Source organism: Ischnura elegans, chromosome 6, assembly GCF_921293095.1.
Source record: "Ischnura elegans chromosome 6, ioIscEleg1.1, whole genome shotgun sequence".
NCBI classification, from domain to species: domain Eukaryota; kingdom Metazoa; phylum Arthropoda; class Insecta; order Odonata; family Coenagrionidae; genus Ischnura; species Ischnura elegans.
In genome coordinates, this window is record NC_060251.1 from 91,452,165 (window position 1) to 91,456,981 (window position 4,817).

The window sequence follows — 4,817 nt, forward strand, 5'->3', positions numbered from 1 at the left end:
AACCTACGCATTTATTCTGTTTGCACGTGTCGAGCGACCCGTGGAATATTCCAGAGGGGGGACCCATTATAAATAGGTAAACTCGGAGACGCCAAGGATCATTCGCTCTTCTGGACGTGGAACCTCTGCCACTCTGACTCTCGTCTTGTCAGCCGACAAACCAGCGTCTTCTCTCCACCACATCGCCAGTTAAGCCGATCGTTCGATCCACCTCGAATCATCCATCCGATTCTCCAACTCTGCTTCGCCATGAGCTCTTTTGACGAGTAAGTTAAAGCCAAAGTCTCACATGTATTCTTACTGAATGTTATTAAATGGACTTTACTTAAGAAATGGGTGTGTATTCCTTTATAATGACTGCCTCTGTCAATTAAGATCCTTCTCTACCTCTAGCTACGAATCCCCAAATAGTATCGTGCTCTTTCGAGGTCACGACAATATCATTATTCCTATTTTAGTCTGTCATTAATTATGATGGTGGCCTAGGATGATCTTTAAATTATTTAGACTTTTGCATTATTGTTCCTACTATGGAGTTCCTTTTCATTGAAACAAAAACACAATTTTCAGCTACGTGACATTGGATTTATACTTCTGAGCTTACTGTAAAGGAATAATTTTAAATTGTTAGAGCACTAACCTTAGTTACTTACAAGCTCTATTATTTATTTCAGGAATATCCAGGAACCTGGTGCACATAATAATAATAATGTTAATAATAATTGAGTTTAAATAATGAAATTCATACATGTTCTAATTAAAACAAAATAGCATTGTATTGTAAAAGTCATAAGTTAAATAAATTTCATTTCAGAATGTTATTGCTCTTTCATCCATCATTTATACCTCTGGTGATATCCAAAATCTTAGTCTGTTAAATTAATACAAGGTTCTCAATCACTGCTTGGTGTGTTTACTTATTCATTGCAAAAGAATGCATTAAATTTATGTAGCCAAAGAAAAATTTAAGGCATTAACTCAAGTATAATTTCTATTTTACAGTGTAGTTGTGGATATTTGGTGGATCCACTCAATATCCTGTAGGTAGCATGCCAATTTTTGGGGATCTCCAAGATTTTCCCTAGACTCTGTATATCCCTTAGAATTCAAGACGATTTGTAATGAATATCCATTGAATACCTAAGTATCGTGGATATCCACTGGTTATCAAATGAATGTCCACAGGATCCTCGATGAGTATCCACTAGATGTCTAATATATGTCTATGGCCTATCCAGATAGAGAACATTTGGATATCCACTGGATATCCACTGAAAATCCACTACAAATCCAGAGCATTCTCAATGGATATCCACTGGATATCCAATGGATGTCTAATGTATGTCTATGGCCTATCCAGATAGAGGACATTTGGATATCCACTGGATATCCACTGAAAATCCACTACAAATCCAGAGCATTCTCAATGGATATCCACTGGATATCCAATGGATGTCTAATGTATATCCATGGCGTATCCAGATAGAGGACATTTGGATATCCACTGGATATCCATTGGATAAATCTATGGATATCCAATGGATGTCATGGCAACCAACATGGATATCCATTGGATATCCAATGGATATATTTGTGCTGTGTGGGTATTGAGTTCCATTCGATGGCATGTTATGATACTCATAACGGAATAACCTAAAAACTATAGAAACTTTGTACAAATAGAAAATAGAGGTACAGTAGGTAAGGGGTCAATCACATAACTACATTTAGTCCAATATTACATCATCCAGTTCCTTCAGCACCTCGGTACATTGACAACACATTAAGTAATTTTTGAGCACTTTCCACGACATAAAAACCAGCAGAAATGGTAACTAACAGAGAAATCATCCGATAAAATATTACCTCCCAGTGATATTCACCCACATGGCACTTGAATTCTTTGGTTAATCACGCTTGCATGAGAGAGGTCGTAATGACAAAAAAAATTAAAAATGGCTTTCTCTTGCAAGTGGAATCCCCACTAAAAGGACCGGATACCAAAGGAAAAATGTTCACAATAATGAAACCAAAAGTTGGAAAAAACGCACTTACACTTTTGTGGTAACGCCACTTGTAACCAGAAGCTGCGCACGAACTAATTTATCAGAATTGGCCAATGTTTCCAAAGCCTTTAAGGCAGCATTATGCTTCGCCTCTTTCTTGGAACGTCCACTTCCCGTCTCTAAAACAGAACAAGTTTTAATAGCAACGAAAAGTTTGAGTACTTCATAAGCAATGGATTATCGCCCATACCTCGGACATTTCCTGCTGTCACGACGTACTGAAAGAAAGTATCGTGTCCAGCACTATCCGTAATGAGCTCATACTGAGGAGTAAATCCCTTTCTCAGCATATACACCCATGTCTCGTATAGCGCAAGGGATGCGTTCCTTGGGGTCTTTGCGCTATACGAATTTGCGTTATACGAGAGCGTTTTAACATTGGGAAGATAGGGATGCGTTCCTGGTAGCATAGGTCTTCGGTATTGAATTTCCTCTAAAACATCTATATTCCCATAAAAATCCTTAGAAAACATTATTTATATAAATTTTTATAGTTGAAAACATCTTTAAAGATAGTATGCACGCATTCAAAGACTTTTATTCACGTTAAAAAAAATTCTTACGTGCTTTTGAAATTCCCTCCTGTCGTGCGGGTGGGCTAACATCGGCTATCTCAGGGGATCGTAATGCGTTGCCAGCAGTTGACGATTTTTCAAACTAGTCTAAAAACAACTATTGTGTCACCCAGGCCCTTATGTCGCTCATCGAAATGACAGGAAAATGCTACTTTGAATGCCATTTCATAGCTAGCGGAGTTTATGAATGATAAATCATTTTAATTTGAAGTCCTTCGAGTCATTAGCAGCTACGTGAAACAGTCTTTAAATGCCTTGAAACCTGAACCGGGTTTCCCTTCCCTGAAAATGAATGAACGAGAATGCATTCTTTTCCAAAAGAATATCGTCTCGTCAACACTAAAAACTAGTTGAGGGGAAAAGGAGCCACTTTCAATCACAGCTTGGAGTTCATCAGAAAATGTTGTGGTGACTGCGCTATCAACACTTGCAGATTCACCTGATATCGCCGCACTGAAAATAACTGCTTGCCGTTTAAATTATGGAACCAACCGGAGCTTTCACTAAATATCTCGGAGCGATTACCACTCTCGTCTTTTTGTACTGATTCACTATGAACTTTCCGTATGTGTAGACCGCTTGGTTGAAGTTGGTGCGGCTGAGGTCACTGATGTTTTAACTTCGTCTTTATTCAGAATAAGGCATCGTGTGTTTAAACTTCCGCGCAATATCGCTTTGACGCTCTCCATTTTCAAAGCAATTGACCTCTTTCAATTCCTCTTCTAGGTTTATGGTTTTTCTTGATAAATTCTTGATTTTTCTACACGCATTCCTATTTTTTGCCATATTCTCTTGGTTTTTAGTATGTATGGCTCTATCTAAATCACCTTCTACTGCTGAACTGTATTCCTGAGACGCAGAAAGCATAGGAGTGCGGGGAGGGAAGGAAGCCATTGTGTTTGAGACTCTATAGCGGACCCTTTATGTGTTGATGCTATTCATGCGCAACTCGGCCACCGCCCCCGTGAATACCGATGACCTTGAAGGCTGTAGCGTAGACCCTAACCTATGACGGCAAAAATACGTCTCAAACCGTATTGCTTTAAAAAATCTCATTTCCACTAGCCCCACGCTTAATTAACGATCTAAATTATTTATTATCATTCTGTTAAGGAGACGAGATAAATTACCTCGGTAGGCCGGCTATCTGGACCCAATGACGAGTAATACTTTTGGCCATTGCGCAGCAATGGATTTCGATTAATATATAAACAAAAAAGAAGATTTGAGGCAAGCAATAATATAAATATGCGTAAAATGATAGAAATTTCGTGTGTATTTAGCGCAAGTTAACGTTTTATCACGAGAGCGTTTAAGATTTTTGATTAGGCTACACTGCGTTGCAATGTTTCCCCGAGGAACGAATTTGCGCTATATCGAAATTGCGCTAATCGAAATTGCGCTATACGAGACATGGGTGTACTCATTCAAAGTTGACATCGGCGTTTTGGCCGTGGCCATGATGTACCGGTTTACGCCCCAATTCTAAGGGAGTGTTTCTACCTAATACACACAAAATAAAGGGCATGAGAGTTAACCAATTCACTACAACCATAAACACGTGAGATGACTTATTACATACCTCTTAAATTATTCAGCACAATACACTTGTCACGACACACAGTTAACCACCAGCCCCGATACCGAGCGCGTTCCGAGATTCACTGGCAGTACTGCCGGTGCTGCCAAACCGTTCCGAAATCAAATGGCAGTACGGGCAAGGGGGCGACAGAACTGCGATATATCGTATAGAAAACCTCTTTCGATTCGATTTTTCCGGAGCCCCAGTGGTCCAACAGCCTACCCAACATAGAGGCGCTGGTGTAGCCTGTTTTTCTGTGCAGTAATGAACTGGGGGCTGCCATATTGAATCTCGATGTAAACAAACGTGATATTGAGGCTTATTGATAGTCATTAGTGTTAATTGCAGACTTTTTTTATTGCTTATAGTGTCCCTTACGATTTTGGAATGTGCTCGATGAAGGATACGAGTCTCAATGATCTTGGTTATTGCAAAATTGCATGGGTATGAAATGTATTTGGTGATGAAAATGTGAGTAATTCTGTTTCCTTCATTATTCCATTTTGATTTCAACCTGTGATTAGCTAACCTTTTCTCATGTTTTCAAAATTTTATGGTGTCTTGTATTCCTTATATTTCAATATGTTTTTCATT

The 4,817-nt window shown here is 38.9% G+C and overlaps 2 long non-coding RNA genes across 2 annotated transcripts; both read right to left on the minus strand.

Annotated features, from left to right (window-relative positions):
• Nucleotides 1–2,050: 2,050 nt before the first annotated feature.
• Nucleotides 2,051–2,354, minus strand: LOC124160675. The gene is made up of 2 exons (XR_006865220.1): nt 2,257–2,354; nt 2,051–2,185 (listed from the first exon to the last, which is right to left on the minus strand). It is a non-coding gene; the product is annotated as an uncharacterized LOC124160675 (long non-coding RNA).
• Nucleotides 2,355–4,061: 1,707 nt separating this feature from the next.
• On the minus strand, nt 4,062–4,374 carry LOC124161197. The gene is made up of 2 exons (XR_006865345.1): nt 4,224–4,374; nt 4,062–4,144 (listed from the first exon to the last, which is right to left on the minus strand). It is a non-coding gene; the product is annotated as an uncharacterized LOC124161197 (long non-coding RNA).
• Nucleotides 4,375–4,817: the final 443 nt, after the last annotated feature.